The sequence below is a fragment of the Magnolia sinica genome, chromosome 3, assembly GCF_029962835.1.
Source record: "Magnolia sinica isolate HGM2019 chromosome 3, MsV1, whole genome shotgun sequence".
Taxonomy (NCBI): domain Eukaryota; kingdom Viridiplantae; phylum Streptophyta; class Magnoliopsida; order Magnoliales; family Magnoliaceae; genus Magnolia; species Magnolia sinica.
Genome location: NC_080575.1, coordinates 128769436 through 128796811, shown reverse-complemented (window position 1 = coordinate 128796811; position 27376 = coordinate 128769436).

Below are 27376 nucleotides of genomic sequence, written 5' to 3'. Positions count from 1 at the left end.
GGTTCACTTAGCTATCTTCGATCTACTTAAAATTTGACCTCTGTCCTAAAATGAGGTGGTAAAATGGATAGACCGCGTGGATTTTAAAAATCTAACCACCTGAATTGAAACCAAAGGGCAGTAGAGTATTTCTCCCCTGCCATGGCCGTCCCGTAGAAGCTCCCTTATCGAGATACTGACGGGTTGTAACGAGACTCGATACTGAAGTGACGTCACCAAGTTCCGTGGGACCTACCATCATGTATATGTTGTATCCACATCGGCCATCCATTTGGAGAGATCATTTTAGGGCATTATACAAAGAATGGGTCAAATCCAAGTCTAAAGTAGACCCCACCACAGAAAACAGTGGGAAGAGTGATGCCCACCGTTGAAACCTACCTAAGGTCCACTATAATGTATCCAACGTGTTCGTAAGTAAGACAGACATGAAAGAAGGGAAAACACAAATTTCAGCTTAATCAAAGACTTTTGTGGCCCTTAGAAAATTTCAATGGTAGAAGTCACTCTATCCACTGTTTTCTGTGGTGGGGTCCATTCGAGTTTTTGATCTCATTCTTTAGCTCATGCTTTAAATTGATACCTCCGAGTGGATAGACGGTATGGATGTAACACATATATCATGGTGCGTCCCACGGAACTTGGTGATGTAGCGAGTCGGTACTAAACATGTCGGTAGCTAATCCCCGTCCGCTGGCGACGCCGATTGCGTCCTACCACCCCCCCCCCGGCGTCTCTAGCCACGGACGGTCAGTTCTGTCGGCGGGCAAACTGTAATGTAGCGGTTTATCCACGCCGTCCATTCTTGGATCCTTTTAAAGTATAAGCACAAAAATGAAATACATCCAACACTCAAGTGGACCACAACCATAGATTACTGTTGCATTTAATGCAACTGGCATTTAATGCTTTGTCATTTCATGTCACTGGTGTGGCCCACTTGAGCGTTGTATCTGTCTCATTTTCATGGTTATATCTTAAAATGATCTGAGAAGAAGAAAGGACGGCGTGGATAAACTAATACATTAGAGTGGGCCCACCCACTGAACTGCTTGTTCGTGGCTAGGGACCGGCGGGGGGTAGGAAGCAATCCGCGTCCATCCGCTGGCATCTCCTGATTCATTGAGGGGCGTAGATTGTGCCTTTTAAAATGGAAGTGGACAGGGTAAACTCTCCAAGGTCCACCATGATTTATGTATTTTATCCACTCCGTCTATCTATTTTACTGAATAATTTTAGAGCTCTAACCTAAAAATAAAATATATCCGAATATCACCGAATAATTCTCAGGGGCCACAGAACTTTTGGATCAAACTTATATTTGTGTTTTCTCTTCATCCATGTTTGTATGATCTTATGAACAGATTGGATGACAAATAAACATCAATGTGGGGCCTAGCTAGGTTTCAATGGTTGAAATCATTATTTCCACTCTTTCCTGTGATATCATTAACTTGAGATTTAGATTTGGTTCAATTTTAGACTCAACCCCTTAAATGATATGGAAAAACGGATGGATGGGGTGGATTTCTCAAAAAACCTCATGGTAGGTTGCGCCTAGGTTTCTAGCTCACGACCTTCGTGCTAAAGGCTTTTGCAGGTAGGGGTAAACATGAACCGGGCTAGATGGGTTAGCTCGCTTGACTCAACTCGAAAAAGCTCAATTCAGCTTGGTTTGAAGTTGAGTTCGAGCCGAGTCGAGCTGAATTTTTGAGCTCGGAAATGAGTTCAAGCCGAGTTCAAGCTGCCCAAGATTGACTCGACTCGGATCGGATCGAACCCAACTCGAATCAAACTCGGATCGAACTAGTTTGGTGACTCAGTTTCTTAGCTATTGATAGTGCTCACCAAGTGTTTGATGAAATGACTCAACCAAGTGTGGCTGGTACATGAAAGTGTGTAGGTTCTCAGTTCTCTTTCTTATCTATTTATATGCTAATATTGTGTATGAATGAGTCTATGCATGAGAGTTCTTTAGTAATCATTGACTTGATTGCATGCATTCTGGTAGCTCATGATCCATCTTCCAGAACTAATTCAAATGGTGAGTGTGCAAACTCTTTTTAAGTCGTCATAATGATGGTGCTAGTCTCTATAGGCACATCATTTCAAGGGTTTTAAATATATTTATTTTGTTCTCATTTTGTGCACAAAATTCTATTCTTTGATAGTAAAGTTTGTAGTGTTTCTGTCTCAATTTCCAAGGAAGGTATGTACATGAAACAAATACCCTTTTTTTTCTTGGTTTTTATGTTGCTCAAAAGGTGTTTGATAAAATACTTGTAAAACCATTACTTTTGTTTTATAAATAGTGGGATTTTGAAAGTGCAGTCTAGGTGTTTGTGAAAATGCTGTACTGGCGAACTCGACTCGAAGTAGCCTGATTTGCTGACCGAACCGAGCCGAGCTGGCTAGTCAGGCTCGAGGACCGAGCCAAGTCAAGTTCGAGCTAAGGTCAGCTAGTGGCCGAGCCGAGTCGAGCTGAGGCCAGCTTGACTCGGTTCGACTCAATATACACCCCTATTTGCAGGAAATACGCAGAGTCAGTATTTTAATAACCAATTTCACCGATTTTGTTTCTCCACTCATACTGTAAAATCTCACGGTTGGTTTGAAATTTTCACCATCCAACCGCTAGCGTGTTGCTAGCACTTGACCTCATGGAAAAGGTTCTATGCGGTCAAGCTCATGGGAACTTCCCATGAGGTCGAGCTGTGTGGGCCCCACTGTGATGTGTATCAACCATCAACACCGTGAATTTGATGGGTCCCCTTTAAATTATGGGATATCCCAAAAATCAGCCGTATACGGAACTCAGGTGGGCCATACCATCTAAAAGCATGTGAAGACATGCTTAAAACGTATAAAATCACTTGGTGGGGCTCACTTGAAATTTGGATGCATCTGAAACTTGGTCTAACCCCTCATCCAAGTGGGACACACATAATGGATCAGCTGGATTTGTGAACCACATCTCAGTGGGCCCAACAAATAATTATAAATGTTTTAATGGAGGGTAACCCCTCTCAACTTTTGTATGTAGTGTGGCCCATAAAACTCACGGATTGACTTGATTTTTAAGCCCCAGGCCCAACATGGAATGGTGCATCTGACTGATGGGGTAGATGGTCGACACGCATCACGGTGGGGCCCACATAGCTCTACCTCATGGGAAGTTCCCATGAGCTCAACCGCATAGAACCTTTTCCTATATATATATATATATATTCAAAAGTATGTCCAATGGATTGGAATTTATTTTCTAATTTACTAACTAAAATAATGGTGCGGCCCTTATTGTGGGGCCCCACTTTGATGTATGTATTGTATATCCACACCGGCCATCTGTTTTTCCGCATCATTTTAGTGCATGAGCCCAAAAAGGAAGTGGATCCAAATCCAAGGTGAACCATGATATAAGAAACTGTGGTGGTTGAACTCTCCACCATAAAAAAAAAAAACAATAAATAAATTGTAGGACATACCGAAATGTTTATTTGCCATCCAGCCCATTGATAAGGTCACAAATACATGGATGAAGGGAGCACAGAAAATATTAGCGTGATCCACAACTTTTGTGGCTCACAAAAAAAGTTTTAATGGTCAGTACCACTATTTCCCATCGTGTGGTCCACCTGAGATTTAAATCACCTTCGTTTTTGTGGTCATGCACTATAATGATTTGGAAAAACTGATGGACAGCTTGGATATACAATACATACATCAAGGTGGGGCCCAAGGTAAGGGCTACACCTAATCCGCTCTTACATATGTATGGTTCCAAGACCAATCGTCTGCTGGAACACCACCATGTATGGGCTACACCTTTTAACTTAGCTGTTCAGATGATCTTAGCCACTGATTTGATGATTTTTATATATATATATATATATATTAGAAATGGACAAAAAAGTTCAACCAATGGTTTGTATTCAAATGGCATAAGGTATCCATTAAGGGGCCATGATTAGAGCTGGGCATCGGACCGAGTCAAATCGGATTAGGCCCAACTCGACCCGGTCCAAGTTCTGCATGGCCTGACCCGAACTCGGTCCGATCCGAGACCAAGTCCGGGTCCTCAGACCTGATCCGATCCTAACCCAAACTGACCTGGACCGATTCGAGTCTGACTCGGTCAGGGAACCGAGTCGGATCGGATTGGCCCAAGTTCGGATCAGTTTTTTTTCCTTCTGTAAAGTTGTAGCTGCCAGGTACTTGCCCATGTTGCACTCTGTTACCTGTTAGCAGGTTGGCTGATGATGATTTGGGCATAGCTTGGTTAGGATTAAACATGTGCATTCTATGCTTCACCTTATAAATATATTTTTAGTTTCAGGGTTGTCTTATGTATTTGGGCAATTTATTTGTAACTTCTGTTCTATGGGGTGCTTTTTCTCCTGGGAATCCAGCCTCTAGGAAACAGATTCCATCAGCAAGAGGCTGATGTTTATGTTTGGGTCCTAAGAAAGTGAGAAATGTATTCCCAAGAGAACTGTAAAAGGTTAGATATTGGGAAATGGATTCCCTTAGTATAGTCATATTTGTTAAGAGGATAAAATGCCTCTCTTCTCCTAACAACTCCTACTATTCAAAAACAACTACTCCATTCTTGAGAATAGTTCTACCAATACCCAAACACCATAGGCAGAATCTCTTTCACTAGAAATCCATTTCCCAGAAACACATTCATGACTTCATTTTAGATTCCAGGGAACCAAAGGAAAATGTGTGCATGGAGGAGAAATCCTCATCTCTAGTTAATACTAGCCTACTTTCAACAAGCTCTCAAGTTAACAAAAGATATTCAAGACCATTAAATAAGGAAAAATAAAAATAAAAATGCAACTGTTAGCAGTTGATTTAGAGGTTGATAATTGTTGGTTCCTTCTTTGTCGTCGATAAGGAGTGGTGGGGCCGTGGTGCTGAGGCATGGTGCCGTTTAGAATATTCATTTGAAAAATAGAAGTTCAATAGCAAACATATATGAGTAAATTTGCTACTTGTTGGTGTAAGTTCTGCCAGGTATCTCCTTGATATGATGTGAATGAAGAGGTAGCAGTAAAATTTGAGGGCTTGTTTGGATGATGTCTGAAAATCATCCCAAACTCATTTTTCCCAATGACAATAACCAAGGTCATGCATGGGTTGTACAAATCTTTCCATCATCTCATGGTTAGAAGTCCTATGTATTGGCTTATGAAAGATCCAGTTCATCAGGTGGGACGCGCTGTGAATATATTAATCAAGCCATTTGACTAATCTTACCTCAATAAAACATTTGGATGATTAGGAAAAAAAATAGAAATAAAACAAAGGGTGTGTGTTCCACTTGCCTGATCAATCAAAATTTTTTTTATTTTTTATTTTTGGGCCAGATAACACTGTAGTTTTTATAATGCAAGTAAACCAAAGTATCACATTATATACAGTGGTAATGAAGATGCAGATGTTTGGCTGATCGAATGAATTAATGCAAGCAAACCAAAGTATACTACAAACTAGGGATTAGATCAAGATTAACCAGACACACATCACAATATTACAAATGCAGGGAAGTGTTTGCAGGGAACGCAATTGAACCACTATTGGATGAAGGAGAGTTCTCTCTTACCATATTTGGATTGTAATTACTAATCAGGCAGGCTGCATTTGGATGCACAAGTGAATTGGATGGTCAAGCATTCATTTTCATCAAATATAAGAACGTTTAACAAAGAAAACTAGTGACGCTTCCAAGCATTTATAACAGGTAGCACAACTGTAGCTACATCGCTTTCAACTCCATCCCAATGATGTAATTACAAATTTTTTTTTTTAATAAACAAATGTTAAGGTTTAGTGATTGTCACCTCATTAGACTAACTTCAGTTCAATCAAATGCAATCTTAGTATTTGTATCAGGCATAAAACCCAAACCCAGAGTCCAAAGATAGTTTTCAATGATAATTACAAATAAACACAAATGCCTGACCACATATCTATATTCTATACTCATGTGTAAGGAACCTATGCATATCTAACACCTGATATGTTTCCCCAAGCTTAAATATCTTTTCGAAACCTAATTTACATATCAAATAGCACTCTTAAGAGATCAGCAAAGAGAAAACAGAGTTTAAAAACACAGAGAACTTGCAAACCTTCAAAATACAACAAATGAATGAAAATTGCTAAAATACAAAAATAAGAGATGGTGGACATCATTATGAAGACATCATTCATGGAAGCACCTTTACAGTCCAATGAGCAAATTCCCACACCTTAGCACATGGAGATGGTGGACCCCAGTCAATAAGAAAACTCTAGAATGAGTGCTTCAAATTTGAAAGAGAAGACAATGTGTTCGATTGCACCATTATTTCATTAAAATATCATGATATATTGTGCCACATTAGACATGATATTTAGTGCAATCAAGATGTTAAGAAGTTATATGGATAAAAAATTGTATGGTTGCAGCAAATACCATGACATTTCATGACTAATCAGTCTAATTTGGTGCAGATTTTCATGAAATTTGGTACTAAATACACTTTAAGCTAAAATTTAAAGAATAATAAAGAAAGAAAAAGAAAAAGAATAGGCCAAAAAAGCAAATTAGCATCTAAACAAAAGAACATTCTTCACTTCGAAAGTAAATAAATCATATCTAACATCATGTCCAAAATCAAAAGTAAAAAAACCTAACATGCACATACTAACATATAGATTACGTAAAACTTTCATACATTCAATACCCTCTATATGATGAATACCTTTGTGACATGTAACTAAATGAACCTTGTCCGTAATAGTAACCACCTCCTCCACCTCCACCTTCGTCGTTAGATTAATCCTTCGGTTCTCTTTTTATTGATTCAACTGCAGGAGAACTCTTGGGCGACTCCGAGCTGGATGTGTCCAAAAAATGGTCATTCACTTCTGCTGAATCGGATGGTGGGGATCCTTTCCCATCGTCCTCATTCATAGATGCAAGAAGTTTTTTCAAATGCTTTTTATGATCCGATTTGTACGGGATTCCCAACCACCTATGAAATGTTGCAAGACTTTTAATAAACTTTGATGGTTTACTTTACCTGCTTCAGCATCATGTTGTCTCGGAGGTGGATGTTGTTGTCTGGTAATTCTTGATCTGTATGCCATTTGCATGCTTCTGTGACAGCCTCTGTTGAGGGTCGAATATTGCATATCAGACCCCGATTACTACCTGATTTTACGTACACGATAATGCTTAATATTATAATTTAATCGTGTTTTTGTTGCAGGATGTAATAAGGAGCTTTGATTGAAAAAGAGTATTAAAAGCATGGATTTAACGCTCCGAAGTCACCAGAGCAAGGAACAGACTCCCGAGGACTGAGATCAACGGATTTACATGTCAAGGATCCGAGGAAATCAAGTTGTTCACATTAAAAAGGTCCGAAAATGGTCTAAAATGCAAGATCATAGGGTTCTCGCCATCCGATTGACACGAAACTTCATACATGTGATGGGGGCCATAAATTAACCATACATATTAAATTTCAACCATTGAAGATCTCCAAAAGTAGCCTAACAGAGAGATCATCCCATTAATCTTTAATTTAGGGCCCACCTGATATCTGGAACTGTCTCAACTTTGGTTTCGACGGTTTAAATAAGATGAGAAAATGAATGGATGGATCAGATTTTTGAAACACATCACAGTGGGGCCCGTATGTGAGGTGTGTACATTGCACGTGTACATGTACGCGGGCCGCACCGGACCAGCGCCCGCCCTTACTAGCGGCAACCTTCACAGAAACGGAAGTTTCCATTTTCAGCTGCGCAACAAACGGCCACTAGCCGTTTTTGCGGATGACTGTGGGACCCATACATCACCTGTACGACAGATCCGATCCGTACATCGTGTAGAGTGTCTCAAACACTTCAAAATATTGCTGAAATTTCATACCCATACGTGCACACGTGTGCGATACAGGGGCCACAAAAGGACTGTCCTGTAATGTTCAAAAGTGATTTTATTGTGATTTCTCCTCTGGGCCGCGTCAATAGACGTTCAAAACTATCCATTCTTAACTGAAATTTCATCCTGAATCCAATGGACGGGGTGGATTTCCCAGAAAATACCTCTGTGGGGCCCACCGAGCTACCCAGCGTTCAACGTGCGAAAACTTACGCACATCTGCGAAAATAGAATTTCCAGGCGGTTGTGGCCCACCATATTTCATCATATGGCAGATCTGAACCGTCCATCATGTAGAGAACTCAAAAAAGTTCTAAGGGACGGTGTTTCTTTGGTAATTGAGCAAGAAAAGTGGCGAGTTTTGAGGCACCGAAGTTTGCTACGAAAAGTTGCACTCCGTTTCTTGCTGCGACTCTGCCACCGACTCTAGCCTTCCAGTAGCTATAAGAGGAGGTTTTGGGACATGGAAGAGGGGGACGAGAGCCAGAGCTGGAAGTCAGAGACAGGGAGAGTGGTTCTTTTAGAGTTTTTTTTATTTTGTTTTATTTTATTTTTTCTCATGTGTTCTAGCCTCATCATGTCAGGCTAAACCTCTTAGCTAGGGCTACGAGGTGAAGCTTGTAGCATGAGGGGAGACTCTGTGCTTGTGCCTTTTTGTTTATGCTGAACTGATGTGGATTTTAGTTAATTAATGGGAATGTTTTTAGTTTTTAATGGTCTGTTGTGACTAAAATTACAATGGGTCTGCAATAGCTTTGAGCATGTTCCTTTCCTTTTATGTTTATGACGTCAGGAAGCCCTGTTGTTCACGATCGTCTCCTGGGCATGGTCGGATGACGGTGCCCTCAATAACCTTCATACATTATTGATTGGTTGGTAATTAGTTTAATTCTGTTATTTACTTTATCTCCTAGGCATGGTTTGGTGATGGAATCCATTCTAATTCATATACCTTTCATCTCTTGAAAACTATATCAAAAGAAGTTCAGTTAATTTTCATGGTTACACCCTTCAACTGGATGAAGATGGACTCTAAGTTCAGTTGAGTTCTTGAAGCAAGCATAAGATCTCCTTAATCTCTACAAGTGGATCCTCTGAATCCCTAGTTTCCTTTTCCTGAATTTCTTAAGTTTTAAATTAATATTTCACCATTATTCCTTCAATTCTACTTAATTTAGATTACATTTTAGTCTAGTTCTAGTTCTACTTAGTTTCAGATAACGTACAGGTTTCAGTCCCTTAGGATTCAACCTCGGTCTCACCGAGTTTATTACTACATCACAACCCTATACTTGGGGAGTGAACAGCCTCTTTATAATCCCGTTCTTCTTGCTCCCTTAAAATTCTCTCTTGTTTTTCTTCTCTACTAATTGTTGTTGTAGAAGGCCTGAAACTATAGCCAGAGGCAAATGCAGTTCCTCTGCTAAACCCTTCTTCATTTTTAATAGGCTTACTTCTATATATTCTTGGATTAGTTGTATTGGTTGTAGTTGCAGGGTGAGGGGTGTGGGAAGTCTTCGTATTAGAATCGAGAATGACTCTAAATAAATCTCGGACTTCCTAAGAAGCTTTGCTACATGGTGCGGCATCTCCTCCCTGACAAGCCAAATGTAATTTGAGTCGATTTATTTTGTTGACAAACTGTTTTCCACATAACTTACATTTCAACTTTATCTTTCTATTCTAGGAGTAGGTTTGGACTCCATAATCCCAAATATCCGCTGATGCATCATCTTCCGATGACATATCTAGTGTATATCTGGTTAGCTTAGGACAAAAAAATTAACGTTATGAATGAATAACAATATAATAAAATATTTAAACAACATTATCTAATTGAATAGTACTAATAAAAAAGGTGAAATATTTATCCACCCATAAGACAACCGTAAAACTTCAATGTAACTGTTTTAATAAAATTACAAATAACATGATATAAAAAAATTAGAATGCATCAAAATCATATTGTAGTTGTAGGTACTGTCTCATCAATCTTGTCACTCTCCTCTTCATCGAACTCCTCGTCAATAGAGGTCTCTTTCCCCCACATCGGACGCAACCAATCCTGAGTACAAATGAGCGCTTTAACCGATTTAGGTGTAAGTGAGCTTCCATATTTGCTTAGGACCCTACTCCCCGTACTAAAAACGGATTCTCAAGCCACAGTTGAAATTGGAATTAATAATATATCGCATGCCATTAACAAGAGCACAGGGTACTGTAACTTACCAGGTCTCATCCTCCACCACTCTAAAATATCAAAATCATCGCCTTTGTTTAGAACTAAAAGATCCTCGTTCAGATAGTCTTCAAGTTCTGATCTAGCCATCTGTACTTGAGTCCCTTTTATTATGCATAGTAAGACATGAAATCATCTGTCGTGTCTTCTTGCGATTCATCAACAATAGAACTATAACCTACACGAGGAGATTGTTCTTTTGCGGCACATGCATACAAATTGTATAATTCACTGGCTGCACCAGAAATCTTTTCAGCCTTAGCAACACCCATCACACTATACAACTTATTACATATGAAGCCAACCACAATCATCTTGTATTGGGGATCAAGAACGACTACAACACCCATTACTAGACTACACTCAGACCAATACTTATCAAACTTTACCTGCATACATATGGTCATGATGTGTAAAATATCCTGTCCACTCTTGTTTTTGCGCAAGGCATCTTTTACCTTCCAAAGTTTAGGCAGAAATATATTTGCTGTTGGATACTTGCAGCCCGAAAATTTCTTCGTGCTGTTGTAAAAAACAGAAAGGAACTTACGAACTGATTCAGCTCTTGACCAATCATCTTCAGAAGGCAGCCAAACATATGCACTATCACTCTTCAAATAGTGAGAGAAGGCATGTCTCAAATCTATCGTTGAATTGAACATTTCAAAAGTTGAATTCCAACATGTCGTGACGTCCAACTTTATCGTTCTCTGAGTTGACAAATTCAATCGCTTCACGATCTCATTCCATACATGTAATCGTGAAGGGGACTCCCGTATGTACTTTACACTCTCTCTTATGTTTTCAATCGTGGGATCGATTGTTTTAAAGTCTTCTTGTATAATCAAGTTTAGGATGTGGGCACAACACCTAACATGAAATATCTTTCCACCAAAATACAGGTCACTGGTGGCCTTAAAATGGTTGCGCAAATTCATTATCACGCTATCATTTGCAAAGGCATTGTCTAGTGTAATTATCGAGATCTTCTTCTCAATTCCCCACTCCATTAGACATCTGTGTATGCAGTCTGAAATCATCAAACCACTATGATGAGGCACAAGATAACGGAAGTTTATTATTCTCTTGCAAAGCCTTCATTCGGCATCAACGTAGTGAGCAGTTAGGGACATATATTCCTTTCATTAATTGGATGTCGTCCATAAATCTAATGTCAGACTAATTCAGAAAATCATAGCCAACTCTCATTTCAACCTGACCTTCTCGCCTTCATACATCTTCATACACACCCTCCTGATTATTGTACGAGAGACCTTTTCGTATTTGGGGTTAAGACATTTGGCTAGTCCAACAAAAGCAGGACTCTCTACCATTTGAAATGGTCTTTCATCTGAAATAATTAACTTGGTCATGCACTCATTCACCGACTCTTTATCATACTTGTAGATGGACACTGATGGACCCCCTGCAGATTGCGAAAATGAAAATGTTTGTTGCTTTGATACACTTCTCACTTTTTAAAAACACTTTCCTAGATGTTTCTTCAACGTTGTGGTCGAACCATCTGCTTGCTTAGTGCACTGACTCTTGCAGTGCTTTCATTGTATCTTTACTTGGCCATTCTTTAAGGTTACTTCTTCAAAATCTTCCCACACTACCGACCATTTTTTCGTATTTTTCGCAAGATGTGACTGTGTGGTACTAGTATCAACGATGTCGACAAGAACCTCTTCATGTTCAAGACCTAATCCTTCATCTTCAAGGATAATCGGTGATGTAATTGACTGACCACCAGGGGTCGGGGATAAGATATTGGAAAGACCCTCACTTTCCATCTGATAGTTGAAATATACTAAATCATATTAGCATTAACAATCTAATGCTAATAGAGTTATACTAAATCCTAAATTAGTTACCCATCCAAGGTTGGATAGATTGTAATACTTTCATATTCCCATTTAAACGTTCATGCTGAAAATCCGGCAGCATCTCCCAATGCCTTTATAGATAAGTTGATCTTACATTATATTCCGATGTCAAATATCTAAAGCAATGTAAAGATATTCGGCATTGGATACGAAACGAAAGAAACATATCCAGAGAGAAACGAGGAGATGGACCGCGGATCAGGCATGAACATTTAAATAGGTTATATGAAAGCATACTATCCATCTAACCTTGAACTGTCCAAAAAGGAACAATTTGAGCGATTTCTATGCCATCAAAAACATACTGTATCTATATATGGCCACATATAAATCCTTAAACGGGTAACTAATTATCTAACTTACAAGTAACAATTAAATCATAAATTAGTTATCCATCCAAGGTTGGATAAATTGTAATACTTTCATATTCCCATTTAAACGTTCACGCCGAAAATCTGGCAGCATCTCCCCATGCCTCTCCAGATAAGTTGATCTTACGTTACATTCTGATGCCAAATATCTAAAGCAATATGAATATATTTGGCATTGGATACGAAACGAAAAAAATAAATCCAGAGAGAAACGAGGAGATGGACCGCAGATCAGGCATGAACATTTAAATAGGTTATATGAAAGCATACTATCCATCTAATCTTGAACTGTCCAAAAAGGGACAATTTGAGCGATTTCTATGCCACCAAAAACATACTATATCTATATATGGCCACATAGAAATCCTCAAATGGGTAACTAATTATCTAACTTACAAATCACAATCACAAGTCACAATAATAATCTAAGCAAAGAAAGCAATGTACATATTAAGAGTACAGTACATAGCCAGTAATCAATCTATGGGTTGTTAGATCAACCTATAATCTGCATTGTAATCACTCACATTTATCAAGAAGAAATGACAATAGTTAAGTGATGTTTTCTATCATTCATAAATCAGGAAGTAGCCCTCAAATTACAGCTATGTTTCTTTGAAGTCCAACTTAATATAGTTACAAATGCAAGGAAACTACAATTAGGATAGTGATTGCAATTCAATTCGAGAGTGCAACCTACATGCAAATGCTACGCGTGCAGTATTTTCTTGCATTAAGACAAGAAATAAAGAGAGGCCAAAAATAAAAATAATTGACCTTACAAAAGGCGAAATAAGGGACTGTTGAAACCGAATACGACTCAGAAATCTCAGGTTGTTTCTCTGCTTAAAGCCTTCAACCTGAGAAAGGAACAAAAACAAATAAAGATTAATATATTGGGATAAATGATTAAAAGAAAGCAATGTCAAGCATATAACCCTATTCAGTGGTTCCATGTTGCTCTTCTTTATCAATGAGTGATTTTATTTTGGTGGTCATTACCCACCACCACCCAACATAAGCTGACAAGGACTTGCCAAGTAGACAATTATGGATATTTCTCTTTTTCATCAATGGGTATTTTTACTTTGGTGGCCATTGCCCGCCAACTCCAACATAAGCCGACAATAACTCATACATTTGTCTTACGGTAGAAAGATCCACCCTTCTGGGTGCAACATATTTAGATTGTATGCAAAGTAGTCAGGTAAGTTAAGTTATTTGGAAGTCTTAATTCAAAAGTAATCAAGCTACATGTATTAATACAGCATGTCACCGTTTAGAATTTTGAAAATAAATGAATTACGACATATGAATGACGTGACCCCAACACTAGCCAGGTAGATGGTGCCAAATATTTGTGGGCCCCACCATAATGTATGTGTTTTATCCATGTTGTCCATCCATTTTGCCGGCTCGTTTTAAGGCATGATTCCAAAAATGAGACGGCATAAAAATGAGGTGGACCAAACCATAGGAAATAGTGGGGATTGCCACTAAAGTTTTGGATCAAGCTGATATTTGTGTTTTACCTTCATCCAAGTCTGTGTGACCTTATCAACAGGTTGGATGGCAAATAAACATTATAGTGGGCCTATGAAGTTTTTAATGGTACACATGCAATTAATATTGCTTTCCTATGGTGTGGTCCATATGTGATTTAGATCTACCTCATTTTTCGGCTCATGCCCTGAAATAAGATGGAGAAATGGATGAACAACATGGATAAAACACATACATCATGGTGGGGGGTCCATAGAGTTTTCACACTAGATAGGTGGCTGGTGTTGGGGTTACTAGCTAAACTGTGTCCGACATAATTCACCTTGATTATACATACACTGGCATCTTTCCAAGGTATTATACATTGCCGAGTGCATCGAAGGGCGTTTGTACATTTGGTTGGTAGCAGTGGAGCCCATCTTTCACTATCTAAACCATTGACATGATGGGTCTCATCCTTTATGGCCAATTGATGAAAATCTCAAAGAAAGGTATATCCTGATGTTTGGCTTGAAATTAGATCATTGGTACATGTGTATTGTGCCTGGCGTACCAAAGCCTTTTACAGCTCGATCTAAACCGAATGTCTATGACTTAAAGTACTGAGATAGACAAAGAAACTATGGGTGTCATATATGACCGAGAATTGAAGCAGTTTAGTCATTTATTCATCCACTTGCATGCATAATCACGTAATTTGTGAAGGGGAGATTCGTCCTTTTAATAAATTCTTTTTATCTTTCAACCGAAAGAACTTTTTCTCGTCGTAATAACAGAGATAATTCAATTCCCACAATATGAGAATAGAAAGAATTCAATTGCATTAATTGAAAAAAAAACTTATAAAAGTATACCTCGATTATCCAATATCCGTGGAGTAAATGGCGATATCATAGATCTGAATCTTCCTGGGTCTAGCAACTCTAACATAGGCAGGAGGAATTATACTACTGAAAGAAAAGAAAAATGTCTTTCGTGCGATCTAGTGCTCAGTGTAGATGGAATGTAATTACACTACTTGTAGTCTAGGTTATTATATCATAGCAGCGTAAACAAACGAGATTACACTGCTCATATGCTAAGGTTGATCTAGTGTAGTAGTGTAGACAAGTTATTCCATGCTAAGATACTATAAAAGATAAAAGGTAGGCAACATTGCACTGTAGATTTGGTTTGATGTGTTGGGTTGGCAAGGGTCTGGAGCTCTTTGATCTTCCTCCTATTATAGAATTCTAAGACGGTTACATGGGGAGATCTTTATAACCACTTCTCATGTCTATTGATGTGGAGATAATTATATAAAGCCAAAGACAATCATAACATATCAGACGATACTACGCATGCAGGTTGTTCATTATCGGTTGGTCATTGGTTACATTCACATTTTATCCCTACTAGGTGGACGAGAGTTTCTCTTATGCTACCATACATTAACAATAATCACCATTTTCTTTGCACAAACGTGGATGGTGCATCATGATATTAGGCCAACTTAGTGTATTCATTACTCCACCCCTCGAATATTTTCGACCATAGTGACAATGTGACACGTCATGGTGTGTTAGCCGAACTCATCATACGGTGCGGCCGTGTTTCGATCAATACTCAACATCAATCATGAGTCGACACGTGTATCCTTATTGTAGCTAGCTTGTCTTATCCTTTTTAGGCTACTCATGACTTTACAGATTTTAATCTCATTCGACCATCAGAGCTACTGAATAAATCTTCCTTTTTTCTCTTATTGAGATTTCATTAACACGTGGCATCATCTGAATCACTAGATCTGACATGGTTAGATTAGGTGTAAACACCTGAACATATAAGATCATGTCCTTTTAGGTTGAATGTGGACCATTGTTACATAAATTTTTTTAACAACTATTTTTTGACCTTTAATTGAAGGTTTATAATTAATTTTTATTTTGAAAGTTTTATTCCATGACCTATTCGAAGTGCCTCTTATCATATAAGTGGTTTCGATCACAGAAACATGGGGCCACTTGTATAAACAGAGTGCCAAAATTGTTATGTACAAACATTCAGTATGAGAGTTGTATTATATGGTTAACGTCATAACGCTCTTAAACCTGATGCAAGGATGAACGTGATGAGGAGCACTGTCTTCCACTCATCACTCGACCGTATTCGAATCTGATGGTAGCCGCTCCTTAGATCCAATTTAGAAAATAATTTTGCGCCCTTAGGTATTTGTTGGATATCATCCAGCTGTGGTGTTGAAACTTGTATTTTATGGTGATTTTGTTAATGGCCTGGTTATCAACACACATGCGCCGACTCACATCTTTCTTAGGAGTTAATAGAGATGGTACGACGCATGGGCTCGTGCTTTTTCAAATAAAACACTTATGGATCAGTTCCTATCCACAGGGACTGATACCTGTACGTTACTGAAACCAAGTAGAACTAGAACTAGACTAAGATGTGATCTAAACCAAATAGAATTTAAGAAATAATTACCTAAAACTTTAAGGAATTCAGAGGAAGGAAACTAGGGATTCAGAGGATCCACTTGTAGAGATCAGGGAGAAATTATGCCTGCTTCAGAAATCATGGAATTTAACTAGACTTCCTTTGATATAGTTTTCAAGAGGTGAAAGGTATATGAATTAGAATGGATTCCATCACCAAGCCATGCCCAGGAGACAAAGTAAACAACAGAATTAAACTAATTACCAACCAACCAACAATGTATGAGGATCAGGAAGGGTACTGTCATCCTACCATGCCCATGGGACAATGATGAACAACAGGGGTTCCTGACTTCATAAACATAAAAAGGGGAAAAGAATTACTCAAAGCCATTGCAAACCCATTGTAATTTCAGTCACAACAGACCATAAAAGACTAAGAAAAATATTCCTTTGATAATCAACTATATCAAATTCAGTTTATGAATTAAAGGCACACAGTAAAATCTCCCATCTCGCTACAGGCTTCACCTCTTAGCCCTAGCTAAGAGGTTCAGCCGAGAATGGACATGCTTAGGCTGAATCCAACATAAACAAGAGAAGAAGAAGAAAAGAAAAAGAGGAAACCCAGCCTGCCAATGTTGCTCATGTGCAGCTCTCCATACGTCAGACCAAGCTCCAACTCTCCTCCTTCCAATGCCTCTTTTCCTGCTCCATGACCAGCCCTAAAGCTTCCTGTCTTGCTCCTCACAGCCGCCCAGATTCTTGCTCCCGTTCCAACCTCTCGCTTCAGCCACGTCCAGCAGAAAAACCACCCCTGTCTTCCCATTTTTTCCCCAGCCATCCCAGCCTTTTGCTCCCTGGTTCCCTTCTATATATGCATTCGGCGCATGCTGTGGCTCCTGGAGTCCGTGCGGAAAACTCCTGGAAGGTTTCTTACGCAGCCAGCGATGCAGCAGCGTGCGCAGCAAAAAATCAAAATGCAAAAGGAGTGGCGTTTGGCCTCAGTTTGGGAGGCTCGCCGTCCAGTAACCTCAAAATCGACTTCATGGCTAGGGTCATTCCTAGCTTGGTCATCATCTGGACGGTTTGGATCACCAATCCGATCACAGGCAGTGGCCCACAATCGGCCGGAAATTTCAGATTTCCCAGACACGAAAACAGGGTGCGTAATGTACTTACGCTGTACTGATGGTGGGGCCCACTTCACTATTTTTTTTAAGAAATCCAAGCCGTCCAGTGGATTCAGGACGAAAAACCGTTCGAGAAAAGCGAGATTGTATTGATTTCGGTGTGGTCCCACAAGAGTTTTCTCACTACCGTCCATCTTCCGTTTTGACGGTTGAAATCTGATATATGCCATCTCCTAAAATTCTGTCACCTAGGCGTTGGCAATACAACCTTTGAAATCTAAATGGACGGCATGGATCTTCTAATCACATGATGAGTGGGGCCCACTAAGCAAACCGACAGTCGGGCAGCGTTACGCTGTTGCGTAAGAAGAATTTGAGTTTGAGTCGGTCAGCGCCAACTGACCGACTTTGAGTGCACGGGTGCACGGCTGGTGCACGTGATGTTATACACATTCATCACAGGCGGGGCCCCACAGAGATGTTAATGAGAAATTCGCTCCGTCCATTAGCTTTTTCACATCATATAATGGGTTGAGAAAAACTTGAAGCATATCCAGATCTCAAGTGGGCCCAGAATCAACTGTTTATGGGCTGATCTGACAGTTGTGCCACTTCTAGAGGCACTGAACAGATGAAATTCGACGTGTACGGTTAATTTATGGTCCTCAGGCCACGTATGGAGTTTCGAACTGATCAGATGGTGGGAACCCTATGATTTTGCATTCTGGACACTTTTCGGGCCACTTGAGCTTCAATTTCTCGATTTTCTTGGATCCCTGGCGTGCAAATTTGTCGATCTTGGTCTCCTAGGATCCGTCACTTGCCTTGTGACTTCAGACCGTTGAATCCATGCTTTTAGCATCCCGATCCAGTCTCAGCGCAATTACACCTCGCAACACAAACATGATTAAAATGGGTTATTCAATGGTACCGTGTTCATAAATCTAGGCAATAACTGGGTCTGATATGTAATATTTGACCCTCAATGGTACGACGCATGGGCTCGTGCTTTTTCAAATAAAACACTTATGGATCAGTTCCTCAACTTACCCCTATAAAATTTCACACTCTTTCGAACCCATCCGATAGTAAGGACGATTGAGTAAGGTGGACACAGGGATAAAGTTGATATAGTGCTGGATATCTCGCATAAGAGGCAATCCATCGAGAAGGTCATTGGGCCAAATTTCTTTAAACTTATACGGCAAGGGTTTTAGTTTCTCATGGATGATGGTGGGATCAAGTTCCTTCCGCTTTATAATTAGGGCATAGGCCTGTTCTGTTTATTTGGATTCATCCACAAAGTCCCGTATGGTTAAGAGAAAACGACCATCCACTTTAGAAGTTTCGGGTGGCTCCTCTGGATCCACAGGGGCTAATATGATTTTCCTTAGGGGGATAATTGTTCCAAATCTATGGAACTTCTCTAGACTCCTCACAAAGAAACCTCGAATCCACAAGGAAAAGAAAATAAAAATAATTCTAAAATATTCGAAATAATTTTATTAATAATTGTCTAATCTGTATGTGTCAGTTACATCATTAATATAAAAAAAAAAAAACTAAAATTCGTAATTACCAAAAATAGTAAATTTCTAACTCTAATAAAGCTACTAATTCCACTAAAACTCTTCTAAAGCATAATTTCTAAAAAATAAAATTCCAAATAAACTTTTGCTAGAAAAGTCCTAACATGATTATAAGTTGTTTCTAAGAAAGAAGAAAATTTTAAAACTCTAAAAATAAGAAAATATTAAAAAATCGGAATTACTAAACAATATAAAAGTTTTCCTAAAAATTCAATTTTCAGCTAAAAGCGCTTGTTTTCTGACGAAACGAACAGATGTGACCCACCTTGTGGGTCGGTTCACCTCAGATGGCCCGTTTCAGTAAAGATTGTAGGTTGTGCGCCCCATAATGATACCTAGATCAAAAGTTATGGCCAATTTACGGTTCACCTTATTTTGCCCCCACCATGCTATGAATGTATCTATAACACGTTTTACATCAAAACCCAATTTGTGTCTTACCCTCACATCTATGGACTCAGTCTAGGAAGGGGTTCTGTGGAGCTCATCACAATGTATGGGGTTTATCCACACATTCCATCTATTTCCAGCTCATTTTAAGATATGAGCCAAAAAATAGGCAGATCCAAGGCTCCAGTGGATCACACCCAATAATAGTAGGGGTGTTAACAGATTGGGGTAGGGCTGGGCCAAGTTTTGTCTGAGCGTGGATTGCAATTTTCAACCTCAGCCCAAACCTTGCTCAGGCCCATGACGAGCCAAAATAATCGAGCAAGAGCTTGGCTCAAATTGGTTATACAGGACCCGCTCCCAAATTTTGACGTAGGTTCTCTTCACAACTTTTTCATCTCTAGCATTCGCTGTTAAAATTTCAAAAGTAGAGGAGAAGAAGAATAAGACTTACAAAGATAAAGAGCATTTGCCTTCTTTCTTTGAGGAAAAAAGAAAAATAAGAGAGAGAGAGAGAGAGAGAGAGAGAGAGAGAGAAAGAGAGGATTTGATAGACTTGTTTGGGCAGTTTGGGAGAAAGCGATGTCCATTTGAGAAAAGAAGACATGTTTTATCAAGGGCCCTGCAAAACAATACATGGAAAAATAGAAGCCCATTAATGGAAATTTAAAAAAATTAGAGAGATTTAAAAAGAAAGAAAGAAAAGACACTGGGTTAGTTTGATTTACTAGTGGGAGAAGTTTCAACATGGAATTCGAAGAGAAAGAAATGAGTGTTAGAAAAATGAGATAAAAGAGAGCTTTTCATCTTCTTCTTTTTTTTTTTACACACGCACACATACCCAAACACACTCACGTCGTAGTGAAATTTCACCACCTATGGGTACTCGAGCCCTTACCAACACACTCACACCATAGTGAAATTTCACCACCTATGGGTACTCGAGCCCTTACCAACACACTCACACCATAGTGGAATTTCACCACCTATGGGTACTCGAACCCTTGACCAGGTGTTGAAACTCCTAAGAGTACCACAGAGCAAGAGAGAAGAGATCTTTTCATCTCTCTCTCATATAAGATTATGTGATGAGAATATTATGAGAGTGAAATACTATAATATTCTTTTCCAGCTAGTTTTTCAGTAATTGAAGGGAGGGATGGGATGGAAAATATAGTTTTAAAATTTATTTTTTTAGAAAAAAAATTAACAAGTCGGGCTAGGCTATCGGGTTGGGCCCACATGCTAAAGGGGCTCATGTTTTAAGCTCGAACCTGACTCTTAGGCCTGATACTCCAGACCAAGCTTGTAAGTATGATGGGCTAGCCCCGCCCGCTGACCTGGCCTACCTTGGGCTTAGCTTGGGTTGGAGTATTGGCCCCAAAGGGTTCAGGTTTAAAACATGAGCCCATTTATCAAGCAGGCCGGCTCGTCGGTCTAGCCCAACTCGATAATTTTTAAACATTTTCAAAATTTAACTAAAACTTTTCCCACTCAAAACTCTTAAAGCCTCTTTTTTTTTTTTTTTTTAAAGATCTTCCCAAAAAACTCTTGACACCTCTCTCGTCCTCATTCCCCACCTATTTTTATCTCTCCCCCTAAAGATTGGTATGGCACAATCTCTAACTTTAATTTTGAAATTTTTCCTTCATTTTTTGGTTAGATATCTTGATTTTTTTTAATATTGTACTTACTCTTATTTTCTTTTCTCTTTGTTGTAGTCGAGAGTTATAACGAGAACAAAGACGTAAATAGCTCATAACTAAGGCTTTGATTTATTCATTTTCTTTCTTTCCTTTCTTTTAATCTTTTGTTTTTTTGTAAGGAGTTTTCATATTTTTGATTGATGAGAATGAAAGATTGATATGGAAGCTCATGTAACTGGTTGTTGATTTTGCATGAATGAAGGGGACATGGTTCCTCATAAGGAGTTTGTTCTCACTTTACGGGAATGGCTATGTTTGGACTCGAGCTTGGCCTTGCATATGTTTTACTGGCCTAGTTCGCTGGACTATTTTAGCCTCTGCTGGGTTTGGGCTTGAGCCTGGACCTAACCCAGCCCATTGACACCCTTGCCTACCCATAAGCAGCGGTGATAATAGTGCTTCCGTCTTTCTGGGAATGGCTAGGTTCAAGCCACATATATGCCCGGTTTAGGTTAGACTATTTTAGCCCTGCCTACCCGTAAGTAGAGCTGTACACGAGCAGACTAAGCTCGGTAACTTGCTCGACTTGACTCGAATAGAAATGTTGTTCGAACCGAGTCGAACCATTTTTTGGGAGCTCGGAACATTTCGAGTTGAGTTTGAGATAGACCTAGCTCGACTCGGTATTGAGCTTGACTCGACTCGGATTGAGTTTAAGTATATAACGAAATTTTAAAAAACCCTACCCAGTTCGCCCAACCTAGCAACCCTACCCGTTTCTCCCTCCCTTTCGCCCAAATCGTCCAAATTGCCTTACCCTAACCCATTTCTCTCTCCCTTTCGACTAAATCAGTCGTCCGTCCGGCGACATTTTTTTCTTCCAGCGTCTATCCGGACGAGCTCCGCCAAATACTTTTCGCTTGGCGACATTCTTTCTTCCAGCGTCTATCCGAACAAGCTCCTCTTCTAAAGTGAGTCCTCTCTTTCACTCTCTTCATTTTTTGCGACGAGTAGCGTTCGTCCATCCTCTTCCAAAGTAAGTCCTCTCCTCTCCTCCACTCAACTCGAACTCAGCTCGGATTGGACCGAGCCGAGCACGACATGCTGTTCCAAGCTCGAAGGTTGAACCGAGCTGAGCACGAGCTGAGTGTAAGACCCGTATCCTAGTCCATACTGTTCCGTCAACTCTCGCAATCCTTCCTGTTGAATTCCGCCAACCTGCGACCTATGATCGACGTTTGCGCACGACCCTAAGTTGTATCCTATAAATTTAAGTCGGCTTAATCTGAGACTTGTACCATTACGACCTCACCATCGCCGTGATTCCAACACCATGTCTTGCATACCGATCCGATACCCTGGCAGGGAGATGTGGGCCGCATTCAGTTTGAAGAAAATGCCGCGCGTTTGCAATCCCAAGAGAATCTCTACAACATGTCTCATCAATCAATCAATCAATCAATCAATGCTTTCTTTCTCCTCAAGTCAAGCAGCCCCAAAGTCAACTCTTTCTCACCCTCTCTTACACACTCATACTAGTCAAGTACACCATCACCTCACATCCATCAACCATCACTTCTCTTACAATAACCCTCTCTCTCTCATTTCTCCAACACGTTTCCCAATCAAGAGAAGAGGTTCACGTCCAAGCTCTTCCATGAGAGAAAAATGCATGTGTGTGGCCCACTTCCCACCCCCAAAATCCTTCATCCTAACCATTCAACTCTTATCATCTTACATCAAAGTGAAGTACAAGGAGACCGGCATTCCATCGGACTGAGAAGATCGAACGGTGGGTGCTTCTATAGCCTAGATTTCATGCTTTTTTGATGGGCCAAGTGAGGCCTACCGATTGATGGTATGGATCTCACTTTGGACCCTAAATGTGGCCGATGACTCACCTTGATTATCATGATCATTCCATGATGGGGCTATTCTCCATGGACCCCATCATAATGTTTACTTTCTAGTTTAGAAAGGAGGTCATCTAGACCTTCTATTTTTGTGGAGAAGGGATCTCCACCGTTGATTTTGATCGGTGGGCCCATATGAAATGAGACCCACTTGATGTATGTTGTAAATCATGCAAGGGAGGGCCCATAGTGTCGGGGTCCCTCCATCACACGTGTTCCAATCCCTTTATCTCTCTCTCTCTCTCTCTCTCTCTCTCTCTCCCTCTCCCTCTCTTTTTCATTTCTTCTTATGTGATGATGTGGCCATCTGGCACACCCGGATGGACCCCACCATGAAGCATGTATTTTATCCAAGCCATTTGCAGGTGGGGCCCACTTTATATGTGTGTCTTACCCAAGCCATCAAGCCACTCGGTGGCCCACCGACCCACCTCATATGTATGTGTTACGCCCAAACCGTCCAACGTCAAGGGACGCTGGATGTGAAAAGAAAACAGAAATATTAGCTTGTTTTAAAGCTTATTGGGTGGGCCACTCATACAGGCCCCACCTTGATGTATAATTCTAATCCAAGCTGTCCATCCCTTTCCCTAGCTCATTTTAGGCATTGAGCCAAAAAATGAAGCCAATCAGATTATCTGGCGGGCCATAGTTTAGAAAACTGTAACTTTTACCGTTGAAAAACCACCTAATGTTTCTATACGCCAAAACACCCTGAATATTGGGCTTGTTTGGCTTGTTTTGAGCTATGGGAACCAGTGGACGGGGTGGATTCTTCCGATGCGGGCCCTACGCCTGAAAAACCGCGAGATTACGCGATTAAAAAAAAAACAAAGTGTGCAGCAGACGCTGATGCTGCCTGCGGCATTTGAGCGGACGGACAGCAGTCCCCACAACCCAGTCGTGGGCCCCACCATGTTGTGTGTTTTGTATATCCACACCATCCATCTTGTAGGCCCTTAGGGCAGTGGGCCGCCCTCCAAAAATCAGCCGTATACCACACTCAGGCGGCCCACATCATAGGAAACAATGTTGATTGAAGGTCTGCCATTGAAACCCTTTTTTAGGTAGCAGAAGTTTTGGATCAGTTATGAATTTTGCTTTTCCTCTTCGTCAGGGTCTGTGTGGGCCACACATGTGGACCTACCTTGTGAAGCGAATTGGCTGGGGTACCACACACGAGCTATATAGCTGGTGTATGTGACGTCACCAAGTTATGTGGGTCCCTCCTGTTTCATCCATGTCGTCCATCTATATGGGACCCACCATGATGCATGTGTTGCATCCAAACCGTCCATCCATCTAGCGTGCTGGCCACGCTCCTGGACCCCACCCATGATGCATGTGTTGCATCCAAGCCGTTCAACAATTTTGAAAGCTCGTCTTAAGGTTTAAGAATAAAAATGAGTTAGATCTAAAGTTCAAGTGGACCCCACCATCAATGTGGACAATGACCTCCAACATTCAAACTTTTTAGGAGCCGCAGTAGCTTCCAATTAAGCTTATATTCTGTTTTCACTTCATCTAGCTCTATGTTAACTTATGAATTGGTTGGATCTCGAACACATCACAGCGGGCCACTCCGTGATATGATCATCTGTGAGATCCACCTTGATGTATTTTTGTGGTCCATCTGTGAGGTCCACCTCGATGTATTTTGTGGCCCATCCGTCGGGCCCACTTGAATGTATTTGGGGCCCATGGGTTGAGACCCATTGTGATGTATTAGGGCCCGTGGGTTAAGGCCCATTGTGATGTATTAGGGCCCATGGGTTAAGGCCCATTGTGATGTAATTGGAGCCCATGGGTAGAGGCCATTGTGATATATTTGTGGCCCATTTGGTAAGACCCACTGTGATGTATTAGGGCCCGTGGGTTGAGGCCCATTGTGATATATTTGGGGCCCATGGGTTGAGGCCCATTGTGATGTATTCAAGGCCGGTTATTGAGGCCCACCGTGATGTGTATGAGGACCATATGATGAGGCCCATTTTGATGTATTTTAAGGCCCATGGGTTGAGGTCAAATGGAATGTATACAAGGTCTATTGCATTGTGTGATTCCACTATGGGTTATGTAATGACATTTATGGTGGGTCATGCCTTGGGAGCAATGTTGGTTTGACGTCCACATTGTAAGAATTATGTTGGTTTAATGTCTGCATTATAAATCTCCCTAGGGCCCATTGATAGACCCATACTTGTTGTGCGTAGGCCATCTAGGACTATCTTCGTTGAGAGGATAGTTCATCACTTTATAACATGCGTAGTATAATTCCATGACTCATGCCATACGCATCATATGCATGCTTGAGACGAGTAGTGACTGATCATAGCATAGCCATTGAGCAGATTATTTAGGGGACTCACTAATAGGAGTTACCCACATAAGCGCGTGGTATGCGCAGGATTGTTGCATGACTGGACAGTGTGACTCGTGCATCTCGTATATGTGTGACATGATCATTGTATGCCCTAGTGACATCAGGGCCGTGGCCTCCACAGACACATCGTGGATGGCCAGATGGGACACCGAAAATACTTAGTTCTAGCACTGTGGGCACGTAGGATGTCCTTGGGTGAAAATCTCAGAACCTCATTGGTACCAGGAGATACTCCAACGTCTAGACCGAGTGGAATATGAACGTCGGTGCCTATATCATAAGGTCGTGTCTTCCACTGTGTCATGGTCGGTTGGAAGGGGGTGTGGCCTTATCCTCCCGAGTGAGGGGGCTATAAGCTAGGCTGAGTATGACCAGCTCATAAATAGGTCCGCTATCGACGAGCCGGGCCCGATATTGGTAGGTAGATAGTGAGGTCTCTTTCACTTGCTTGACTGTGCAGCTAGGGAAGAGACAGTCAGTGTGGAGTGTAATAGACCCCGATGATTTCTCCAGAGAGTAACCGTACTGATATGTGGACTAATTGAATAGGAATTACATATCCATTCATTCATTCATTCACTATTCACTCGGGCTAGTGGTGTGTAACTATTTGTTACGTGTATCTTCGTGTGGCCAAGATTTCGGTTGGGCGCGTGACTAACTTGAGCTCAGGAGTTTACCACATTGAGTCGGACTATCCAAATTTAAGTATGAGACTGATTTCGATAGAAGTCCCTTGTGGTGAACCCCATAGCCTGCGATACTACGTACTATCATCCCGACTTCACATTCCAGCATGACCATTTCATTCGCACCGCATATTACATTGCATCCGTAGTACTTAGCATTTTGGGTTACTATGTTTTTGCACTTATATGACCTAGACGGACTTAGCATGATTTGCATATTGCATTACATCATCGGCATCTGATATTTGGCTTCCACATTTTATATTGCATAACCTTGATATGGCCGTTAGCATTCATGCTTTGCATCGCATAGCCTTGGTATGGCTGATAACACTCATGATCTTGTCAGTATTTTCGCTTATTCCGATGATGTATGATTTATGGACTTTATGGTATACTTGACATTTATCTTATGCACACACTTTCACCACCCTTTAAGTTTTCTATAAGCTTATGCACGATAGATGCGTGCATGTGATGTTAGGTTACAGCAGCGTGGAGCTTGGAGCATGTAGCTGACTTATGGAGCTTGAATTTGTCATATGTATTTCCCTTTCAGTATTGTATCCAAATGTTTATATTAGTGGATATATGATGATGATGTTGTCTTTGTGATTTGGGTAAACTCGTGGTTATGCTTCTTTTTTTTAAAAAAAATACGTTGGAAAATCCTTCTTGTAGGATCCCAAGATCGGAATTTGGCATATGAGTGCTGGAATCCGAGAATGGAGCACTACGGAGGCCGTCGGCGCTGGATTCGGCGATCGAGAATTTTGTGAGCCTGGTTTCCGAGTTTGGGATGTGACACTGAGACTCAAGCAGTCCGAGTCGAGCACGAGTTGGGCAAAGCTCGGCTCGACTGGACTCGTACACACCTCCAGGCGATAAGTAGAAGTGTTAATGATGCCCACCGTTAAAAGCTTTCCAAGCCCACCTCCACGTTTATTTGCCATCCAACCCATTCGTAAAGGTCACATGGACCTGACAATTATAAGCTCGATCAAAACTTCTGCGGCTCTCAAAATGTTTTTAATGGCGGACGTTCAATCCTCACTGTGTGGCCCACTAGAGCCTTGGACCTGCATCATTTTTGGGCTTATAACCTAAAATGATCTGGAAAAATGTATGGACGGCGTGGATAAAACCCATGCATTACGGTGGGCCCCACAGCGCCCTTGTTTGGACCGAGGCCATCAGGCGGGGCAGGACGCAATCCGCTTTCCTTGAACCCTCGCTCCCTCCCTCTCTCTCTCT